The sequence below is a fragment of the Lytechinus pictus genome, chromosome 13 (genome assembly GCF_037042905.1).
Source record: "Lytechinus pictus isolate F3 Inbred chromosome 13, Lp3.0, whole genome shotgun sequence".
NCBI lineage: Eukaryota > Metazoa > Echinodermata > Echinoidea > Temnopleuroida > Toxopneustidae > Lytechinus > Lytechinus pictus.
The window spans coordinates 7285150-7296674 of record NC_087257.1 but is presented as its reverse complement, the minus strand read 5'-3'; the positions used below and the strand labels follow the sequence as shown (position 1 = coordinate 7296674).

The 11525-nt window shown below is 38.4% G+C and overlaps 1 long non-coding RNA gene across 1 annotated transcript; it reads left to right on the top strand.

Moving 5' to 3' along the window:
- The first annotated feature begins 458 nt into the window (after positions 1 to 458).
- On the top strand, positions 459 to 11308 carry LOC135156376 (uncharacterized). Its single transcript, XR_010295502.1, has 2 exons — positions 459 to 594; positions 8088 to 11308. It is a non-coding gene; the product is annotated as an uncharacterized LOC135156376 (long non-coding RNA).
- The last annotated feature ends 217 nt before the right edge of the window (positions 11309 to 11525 follow it).

Genomic DNA, 11525 nt, shown 5'->3' with positions numbered 1-11525 from the left:
TCCAACACAACCGCATTGGAGGGGGCGTGTCCAGTTGTCATGATGATTATCCGCCTTTTTCAGGACGGGCGCTCGTAAAAATAATTTATGGAGTTTGTGAACGCAATTTTTATTGAATTATCCGCATTACTCTTAGGCGGCTAATTGGAGGATATGTTTTATTGGGTTTATGAAAGGGGTATAAGATACATGTAGTAATTGTGAAGTCATGTGATAAAATATTACATTCAATAAAGTTTTAAATCTCTGGGTTTGCCAAACATTGCAGTGATGTTGTCTCCATTCAACACTCAGCATGAAGGAGTGCATTTTCTGGTGTGACTCATTAATTTTTTAGCACCACTGTTTGTACATGTATGTACATCTACATGTATGTTCCTTTGAAGTGTGTTTGCATATAAATATTGAAATGATGAATACCTGTAATTCCATTATATTCCCCTTTCTATTTTTACTACAGTAAGCGGTCACACAAAGACGAGAAGAGTGGAGCTTCAGAAGCTTAGACAACGGGAAGCAAGGGAAGAAGTCCGGGCGCAAAAATATTGTGACCTTTACAGGGCGAGAAGCAGAAACGCGGATATAGTCACTCAGGTATGAACAGGCCTAGCCATTTCACGCTTGTGTCATTCACACTCTGCATACATGTAGTTTGCAGTGTAGACAATTGAACATCATCCGATGGTGTGCTCGGGTCTTTAGAATGGGAGGTTGGGTGGGGAGTATTCCTCAAAAACAGCAAAAAACTAAGTATGTGAACTCATGGGGAGCAAGTAAGTGCAAAAATCTCTAGATGGTTGAATCCATTGCAGGAGGCAGCAAACCCTTGAAAATCTTTGAATTTGAGCCATTTCAAAACACCTGAGATTGCCGTTTTAAAGTATTAAACTTCAGATTATTTTGGCAGTTGAACCACCTCTGTCCAGCCAAATATTAAATAGCTGTTTTGAAGTAGTCTGCAAACACAGACTCACATTTGACACTTTAACCACTATTAACAGGTCTAGTGTAAAGACTAGACACCAAAGGCTCTGTCTGTGAAGAGCCAGCCACAGTACATAGTGAATCTAGTCTCACTTTTTCAGACTCTGCATTATGCACTCTGCAAAGTGCGAAACCAAAGGTCTGTGCCCGCAGACTAGTTTTGAGGAGGGATGTTGATCATATTTTGAGAAGGGGGCTCGGGTTCACGATGGCTGGTTGGAGGAGGGGATGGGGGGCGACTGAAGAAGACGTAGAAGCAGTTAGTGGAGAAGAGTAGGAGGGTTGGGTTGAGGAAGGAGGATGGTCAAAGGGGACAGAAGTGACTGAAGAAGACACGGAAGAAGCAATTGGTGGAGGAGAGGAGTTGGGTTGAGGGAGGAGGATGGTCAGAGGGGAAGGGTGACCGAAGAAGAATCAGTTGGTGGAGAAGAGTATTGAAAGTGGGTTGGGTTTAGGAAGGAAGAAGCACCAAATAGAGTAAGGAGGAGGAAAGGAAAGGGGTGGGGTGATATCTGTGAGTGCGAGGTACATCCGGCCATCCCTGTAGTCCAGGTGGGTGTTTCATAAAGCTGTTCGTAAGTTATGAGCGACTTTAAGAACGACTAGTGAACCTTTCTTACGCGCTAAATAATTAATGATGAATACCATTTACCATAAGAAAGGATCACCAGTCGTTCTTAAAGTTGCTCTTAACTTACAAATATCTTTATGAAACACCCACCAGGGGCCCGTAACACAAAACTTAGCAATGATCCTAGAGCATTTTTCTGCGATTGATTCCATTGACTACAATGTACAATCAATCGTGAAAATCAAGCGTACCATCAATCGCTAACCTTTGTGTTACGGGACCCAGGACTAAACAGAGTGAGAGACAATAACCTCTGGCAACAATGGCCAATTTCAAAGAGTCATTTTCAGATAGGAAAATCAGCTGAAAGCCAGGAGCTGAGTCACCTTGCCTGAATCAAGCAGGAATCTTGCTCTTGCGTGCTAGCGCCGCCGGCCGGTAAATCCCCACGGTGATGTACAGATGTAGGGATGAGTATGCAGAAAAGCCAATGTGATATGAGCCATTTCACCTTCACCTCATCTCGGGATAAAGATAAACCTTGCACTGTCTATCTCCTGATGATGAGCTTAGCTAAGAGATCTAGTGAGTGAGTGGGACATTTGGCCATCGGAAAAATGACCTGACATTTCCCTCAAAGGACGAGTGTTGCAAGTATGGCTTGTGGTTGCCTATCACTATATTAGGCTAGTCTGCTTTGCAAACCCTTCACTTGAGTTAGGGTCTATGAAATGTAAAGACTATAATGTCTTGTACCGAAGGCCATCCCTCTGAATTGAAACAGCAAGTTTCGGTATGTGCTAGTCTTTGCATGGAGACCCACTTGTTAATCAAAGTTTCAATTGCAATTTTGTTATTATAGCAAGTTTTATGAATGGGCCCCTGGCCTAGGCGCAGCTAGAAGGTTCATATCCTACCTCTATCTGCTAGGATTTGCGACTATGTTGCTGGGGTTGACTTTAATTTTCAAATCTCTTGTCAAGCTTTTGTAGCATATTTAATGACCTTTTTTTTTTCTTTTTTTTTGGATCAAAATCCTAAAGCTTTTATAGAAGATTCAATGGCTTTTTCTTTTCTTTTTCATCTTGTATTGAAATCCTCTGATACAAAACAAACAAAATTCAAAGAAAATAGGCCTGCTGTATGCATGCCCTATAAAATTTATGTACTATGTGCCAAGGATAATTATGTACTACTGTGGAAGATTTTTATTTAACAACTGAACCCTGATCTTGTGTTTTGATTCTATTCAGTAGCCTGTTATTAAAGAAAGCATTCAATGAAATCAGATATATTTATTTTGTTAACGTGGGATCCTCTGTGGGATTGTATGAAGAGGCAATGCACATTAAAGATGAGACAAGGATGTGAACTGTAAGATGAGATAATCTTCTCAAGCTCGGAGATCTTCCTGAATTGCAGGGATCGCAGGCAGGGAATCCAGCAAGCTTTGTTTTTAAGACCAAGGTTGTGACTCATCTCTTTCTCAACATACGTCATCAGGAAGAAAGGATGCGATTTACTGTTTCGGAAAGGAACCCCTTTAATTCTGTGGTCATGGATGGCTTTTGATTGTTTTTATGAAATTTATATCCAATGCTCTGAGAGACCCTGTCCCTTGTGTGTTGTGTGTATTAAAGTTCAAGGTGGCTTTATTACATCTAGGCTAACATGATTCTGTTCTCATTCTTTGTAAAGATGCAGCCCCACCGCCGCCCCCCCCCCCCCTCCAGCTTTCCCAATGAAATACAATAGGCCAAGGCCGCCTATTAACAGCAGATGTCATTTAATGTCATAATTTTTCAAATTATAGTGCTTTATACTGTTTATACAGCAATAGCAAATAATAGCATTGAGCAACCCGCAATCTTTGGATGTCATAAAAAAAATGTGATAATGTTACCCCCCCCCCCCCACCGCGACAAAAATTAAAAGATAAACTATTGAATGAATGAATGAATGAATGAATGAATGAATGGAAGATGTATGGATGGATGGGAAGATGGATGGATGGATGGACAGAAGGTGAGACAGACGGACATACAGACAGACAGGTAGATTATAGATAGGAAAATGAAAATATTCTTTTTACTGTGACATTTATGCTTGTTGGACTTAAATTGAAGTTCAAATTCTAGATTTAGATCATTCTGATAGTGACTAAAATCAAATTAATGAAAAATCAAAGATGTATTCCCACAATGCCAAATTGTCAGTGCCTTCATTCAAGACTCCACAATACGATGTGTGTACATGTACTCTGACTGTATTTGTGCAGGGAGGTGATTTGTGGCTGGTCGTTGTCTGTCTGTGTCATAATATATGCAAACAACAAATGTGGAGGTGATGATTTCAATCCTATAGAAAGGTATCATGACAGGTCTCTGGCTAGTATCCCACTCATCTTACTCATTAAATAACCCTGAATTACTGTCCAGGGTATCCAATTAAAAAGATTGCACGATGAACTCTTGGTGGCGCTTTAACACTGTCAGTTCTCATTCCTGCGTTATCATATGACCATATCCGCCGTGAACTTTTCCCAACTCCCCCACATAAATCCCTCTGTTAGCTGTGAACTTGTGGAGGATATTTCTTAAAGTCTGCATTACCTGTACTTGTAGTAGTAAACAATAATTTTGTGAGAAAGTGTTAAATTGTTGTGGTGTGGCAGTTTTTACTCTAGACTGCCTTGTAATCAGCGGGTCATGTGTTTGAATCTCAAGATTTTAGCCCAATCAGCCCTCTTCGCAATTAATCTCGAGATTCAAGAAACCCCGTCTCCACCATCGCAAGAAGAGCGATTCCTGCTCGAGCGAGGCATCGATGCATTATGGTCTGAAGCCGTGAATGAATAATCCCGAGTGCGTCTGCACCTGCGAATTAGCGGGATAATTCGTAATGTAGCGTGCTATTTTGCAAATAATTCAAAGTTGACTTTGGATTGCAATCTCGAGATTAATCCTACGAACTAACGCGATAATTGCGTCTCCATTGCAAATAATCTCGAGATTGTTCAGATCGGGATAATTTGCCGGATCAGAAATAGTGCGCTAATTTGAAAACTCGGGCTGGTGCAGACGGCCCTATAGAGGACTCCATGCGTCATTTGATAAGCCGTCAATCCAGTAATCCACACTTTGCCACTCTCCACCCAGGTGTTAAATGGGTACCTGGGAGAATGCAAAAGCCTAATTATGTAATATGCCTGGCAATTGAGTCTTAAAGCTCTTGTTGGAATGCTCCCAGGGAGTGGAGAGAGTGCGTACATTGTTTGCGAGCATGCCAGGAGCCGAGGACCGGGATAATACATGTAATATATGTGAACTGCTTTTACAGAGTCCTCGATCCTATGTGTTCAGCAATATACCAAAACAGAGTATTATCATAGATGTGGCTCTTATATAAACCTAACTCTATGAAATCATTATGGTGTTAGGGGATGAAGAAACTCATAAGAATAAATGAAGAAAACAGTTCCTTGTTCAGCAGAATATGCGCATGAAATCCTTGTGTTCATGTTGACACCAGTGGATTTTACTGCACATTTGTTTCAATCAAGTATTAAAACAGGAGACAAAATGATTGTCTTTTTGGAAAACAAATATTCAGTTATTGGATTTACCTACTTACGTATTTTCATTACTGTTGAATGTTGTACCATTTTTTTCATCCACATTTGAATGAGTATTAAAGTGGAAAGTCAAAATGTAGATTTGTGAAGGAATGGGCCCCTCAATATCAGATAAATGTCGGAGGATGGAGTTTAGCGGTGGGTGAAAGCGTGAGTCATTCAGAAACATATAATCCTTGGCTTCCAGCGAAAGCTATATCTTGTTATTTCAGGCAATCCCTTTGGTCATGGGCCCTCACCATTCCACTTTTATTCAGGTCATGAAATGCATCATAAAAAGGAGTGCATTTCATGGTTACATGTGCTTTTCTCACTTATATGTGAAGCCATTTCCAGTTTTGGAAAGATCTCAAAAAGTAATTCTTACAAATTATTGTTGAAGCTCGTGAGCTGATATTGATGATTTTTCTTCATCAAGTTTGATAATGAGGTTGAGAAAGGGAGAAGTAAAAAAGGATGAATCGATATTATGAAAATAGACCTAATATGTGTTTATAATGGGAGAAGGGATATAAAATGAGATAAGTTTGGTAGAGCTATTTGAGAAAGCAGGTTTCAGGCATTGTATATTAAAAATAGATAGTTCCAAGGTGAAAGATTATTAGAGTTTTGAAATATAAAAGAAAGGAAAGAAAGTGTAGATCTAGAAATCTCTTTTTTTTTAAAGAGAGAGAGAGGGGGGATTATCATGGTATATAGAGAGAAGAGGTAAAGAGGTAAAGAGCGAGAGGAAGAAAGATGGAAGAAATTAAAGATTCAAAATTCCTACTCTCGATAATCTTGTTCAAAGGAGATAAAATTTATAATTCATATCACATAGGCTTAATAGCTTGGGGCATGTTTTCAAGGACTACAGCTGAAGTTTGTAAATCCTGAATATGATCTGTATAAGACGATTACTTCCCTCTCTGGTGCATGATCAGCTGTGTCGTAAGCTCGGATCACCAGCAGGATTTGAAGGGTTTTCACACAGTCATTAACAGTCTCATTCGTTAGAGCACGTTAGAACCGTTATTATTATACTTTCTAAAACTAGTTTACTGGAAACCGGTTCAGGAAACCATTTTGGAGGATTGCTTTGCTAGCATTCCCATTTGATCACCCGAAAGTGGTTTTCAAAATCACTTCCAAGTAAAGTGGTCTTGTTGCCACGGGAACGCTCTCAGTGGGGTGACACGTTTCCCGTGAAAATTTAAACCACAGCGTAGGCATTCTACATACAGTGTGTGGAGTAGCGCGATCAGAAATGTGCGAAGAAAGGTTGTGGCCTAACGCTAAAACCGGTTTTACGAGGCAAAGCGATCTTGAAAACTTCATCACGAGGTGGTTTTCTGAACCAGTTTGGAAGATCGCTTCCGAGGTCGGTTCGACCATTCTCATCACAGGTTAAACTAGTTTGAGGACGGAAATGAGAACGGGGTCTAAGATTACAGGTGTTCTCGAGGCTCGGCTGCTGCAGAAACTATCCTCATACATTACGGTGGTATCATCCAAAATCGTTGAACAGGCGAAAAGAGGGCAGATAGATTTTTTTGTAGGACTAGGCCTATATATTTATTTTCTTGGAATATCTTTGACATAAAAAATTATTTTATCAACAGAATGATATTTTTTTTTACCAAAGAAGGATTATATTTTGAGAATACTCGTAGACCTATTTACTTTTTGTGCTTCCCCCTGCTTCAGGGGCGGCCCCATGATATTTTAATGAGGGGGGGGTCAAGACAAGCTAAAGGTGACGCCGTTATTTTTTGGAAAAGATTGTGGAGCAAATATGGATTATTTTCAGCTTGGGCTTTCTAACGAGAGAGTAGGGGAGATATTCTATATGAAGAATGTTAATATTGCATTTGTATGATAATGATTAGCAGGTTGCTCGGTATTCTTTTTGGAAAGTATTTAAAAGTCACCTATATTTAACTTCTTTTTGTATTCCCTGTAGATGTTGTGTTGGGTGCTAGTTTTCCAGCTTACTGACTGAAATACTGCACCATGAATTTCATTTAACATCTGCTGCTCATGTCACAAAGGTTATGAATATGGTAACATTGTCATTATGGTTAACCACCATGGAAACCTTGATTTTTTTACTAGCTGCCGAGCCCTGTTGCCATGGTGAAGATGCCATAATGTAAACATTACAGCAATTGTTTGGCAAAGTGATGAAATAAAGTAGGCCTTACTCAAAAAATAGATTTTTTTTTTTTTTTTTTTTTTTAATTAGAAAAGACGTGCTGTAAAGATGGAAAAAAATGATATTTTTAAGCAGAAAAGATGTGCTGTGAAGATGAAAAATTAATTGTTTCAACATATTCTACCTTTGGGCTATTCCATGGTTACCCACGTTACATTTGGAGACACCTTGATGCATACTTGGAGCTGTAACTCCATTATTATTGATAGGAACTAAACATCTCTTTATCACAACAAAGTACGCAGTCTGACTATCCTTTGTATAAAAACAAAACTTGGGAAATTTTATTATGCTCCTGGCAAATCTTTGAAATGTGTCGGTTACTCATATTACATGATTTGGACATGCATAAAATGAAAAGTCAACATAAGTGAAAAGTGTCCTCATACAAGGCTTTTATGAAAGTTGATTATATCCATTTCAAAGAAGTATATTAGGGAGACAAACTTTGTATATAATTCAAAAATAAAGAACACATTGTTTTTACTAGGGGTGCAGATAAAGTGGTTACTCACGTTACGGTTCAGATGGGCTATACAGTACAAGGACACATTGAGCTCATGTCCACCAACCTATGGAATTGCCCCTTTATTATTTTAATTAAACAATGAGAATTAAAATCATCTCTCTCTCTCTCTCTCTCTCCCTTCCCCTTTCATTACATCCCCCCTCTTGTACCCCTCTTATATTTTCTCCCACTGCAGAGTTATCTCCAGAGCATCCATGATCACCTCTCCCCCGAGATGCAGCGAATCGCTTCCATCCAGCACATCCCGTCAGAGCCTGCCATCCCCTTCACCGACTCCTCCAACACCAACACGGACACCATGACGACCCTTCAAACAACCATGGACGAAATCCCTTCAAAGACCATAGACTCCATCGATGGCATGACAAAGGTCGAGGAGGGCGAGATCGTGGAGGTATAACGGGAAATGTGTTTCCATCCCATTAGCTTGTTTTAGGCCGTCTCTCGTCCCTATTATCACTATCCATCAGCACCGTTGCCATGGCGACACTTGAAGCCCGCAAGGAGGAAATTCCTTCCAAGACAATGAGAGTCCATCGAGAGGATGACTAAGAAGATCGTGATTGAGGGGTTATATGTATATCAAGGAATTCCGATTAGGGGTATGGACTTAGCCTTGATGATGAAACTTTTGCCCCCTTCTTGCAATCCATCATCTGCATCGTTGCCAGGGCAACCCTTCCAATCAGCCGATGATGAATGATGTCCCCTCTTGACCCCCTCCCCGGGATCTGACTCAGGTGTAGGGAAGAGAGACCATTGAGGAGCTACTAGCGATGTTAAGCGATCCGGTGATGAGCGACATTATCATTTCGACGCTTTATCCAAGGAAATGGCATCTAGTGTGGTCCGCGTTAGTTTATCAGTCAGTTTAAAATGTTAGGAAGAATACAACGTCAATGGATCATTTAAGACAACTTCTTCCGGTGATGTGTTTAATACTCATGGAGGTGACTGTGCTGGACATCCATCTTAAACGTGTACTTATCAGAGATGTGATCGTCTCTACTCTGAAGAACATTAATTCAAAAGAAAAAATAAAACGTAAGGATGGAGATGAAATTAGGGGATGATGAATAGGGATCAAGTTTTACTAATTCATAGGTTGTCACAAAGATTTTCAAATAATCAAAATTAATCAAATAGGGTCCAGATAAGGAACTACAGATTCTTCGTGCAAAAGGAGAAATCATACAGCACTTTTTGTTTTGATTTCCAAATATAAATTTTACGTCAAATGTACCTTCAGAAAATTGAAAACTTCTTGTACAAATACAATAAATGTATTAACCGATATTAAAGGAAAAGGGAAACTTAGATAATAATTTTAAAAAAAAACAATAACTTGTAGGGTGAAAGTTCCCGAAAACTACAACACCAAAAAAAGGTAATTATATTGTCCCCTTTCAGAGCGAAAAGTGACTATGCATTTATATCCAAACACACAACACATGTAGCATCTGTCTTCAGATGAGGCTGGCATCCCGTGTAAGAATAACAACTGTATATATATACTTTTCAATTTTATTCAACATGGGAGTGCTATACAAGACAAAAGTACTTTCAAATACGAGGTGCAAACATGATAAAAAAATAATCATTTGTCGGCAAGGTCCATTTTTGTTACTCAATTGAATAGCGCGCAGAGGTGTAAATATTTTTTGCTGTTCACTTGCTGAAATGATGTGGATTTTCTGCAGTCTCATTTGCATTTATGGATAATTTATCACTGGAGGAATTCATTGCTACGATTTTATTATAAAAAAAAAACAATTTAAGCTTACAAGTATTCAGCGATTACATGCATAGGGAGAAAAAAGAGTTGAGTTGCCTTAGATATATTTTAATAGCAAAAGAATCTGTCCATTTATTTGCGATGTGTGAAAAGTATTTTATTTTGAGAGAAAAGAAAAGTACATTCATTATTTTGTAAGTACTGGATGATCTCAGTGTATCTGTGATTCTGTGAAGAAAAAACATAGCACCTATCATCTTGCAATGAAATGTTATAGCTGCCTTTAGAATAGATGTATTCAGAGTTTGGTGAAAACAGAAAGTGATTTCTGGATTTCTGTTAATAGCCTAGAAACAATGATCTACCTGGTGATTTGTCTTTTTTCTATGTGTATTGCAATTTCAAATGTTTCAGGTGTATGATTTCTGCCAGATTATTACGCATCATAGATTTATCAAAGACTCGTGTGATACAAACTATCCTAGAAACTAGTGTTTTTTATTGAAAAGGATTGTCATCTTGTCCGTGTTTTGGCCTGTGAGTTTATTATGTTGAAATATTGTATGACTTAAAGCTGTGCAATTACCAGTGTTCCTTGTGGGTTATTATTTTTGTTTTGTTTTTTTTTCTCGAATATATTTGGTGTAATTATAAAGGCACTCGTTGAAGATATACATGTACTGTGCATGCTTATCTTATTGGTGTTGGGGGTGTTACTTGTATTGGCAGTGAATAGTGTATACATATTCACATTGAAATATAACTGTGCTGTTGTTTTGTGATGACATCTGTTTGTGGTTATTTGAAATTGTTCATTTTTTTTATTGTTTTCGTATGCCTTCTCACAAGTGCACTTCAAACTAGAATTGGGACCAAGATGCTACTCTTAATGCTCATAACCTTTTAAGTGTATGGTTTCATGCATAAAAATTGTTTGGTATTCATTTACTGATACCTCAGTCACATGTGTTCTACAGTGACCGTACGACAAGTCGAAAACAGCCGTTTTAACATTTTTTGTACCAGCTAGATATAGGTGGTTTGAATAAATATTATTAAAACGGCTGTTTTCAACTCAGCGTACGGCCGCCGTAGAGCAAATGTGACTGAGGTATGAGACACTCAAAATTAAGCCATGAGATAGTATTAATACCCCACATTTGACTATTCAATAAAACAAATTGTATGACCTGCAACACCAGCAGTACTCAAGAACTCCCTTAAAATATGAAGGTTGGTTTTGTCCCATCCAAATGATTTGTATTTTTCATAAAGATATTAGACATTACAAAAAAATAAGGCTGATATTTTTCACTCTTTTTCAGATTTTTTTTATGATGCCCTGTAGTATCTTGCCATTCTCTAAACTAAATATTTGTAAAATTTTAGAAAAAAAAGTGATAAATGCTTTATGGTCCTGATGGACCCGGCGAAACACAAATTTTGTAAAACCATTAGTAACCTATCCAGTCTGCTCTGAAATGGCATTTTCTAACTATATATCTCAATTTTTGTATTCATCATGGTATTTAGTGCATTTTTTGTAATGCTATTCAATCTGTGAAGGGAAGAACTAGTCAACTTTGTATATTCGGAAAGAAGAACAAGATTATGATGGGATTTAAATTTTTTTAGGTTTTTTAATAAATGTCAGAAAGTTTTCACTTTGAAGAAAGATATGGTGAGTAGTTCATGAAAGGACTTGTCAGAATAATTTAGCCAACAAGTCTTGTTTCATCCAACAGTTACCATGGTAACAGTACTTCTCTGCCAGTCTAAACCAAGGAAAGTTGTAGATCTGACAGTTTGTCTGACGACATAAAAGTTGATTATGAAACATTGCCTAGGAGAGGCATTTCATGAAGAAATTTGTCGGTG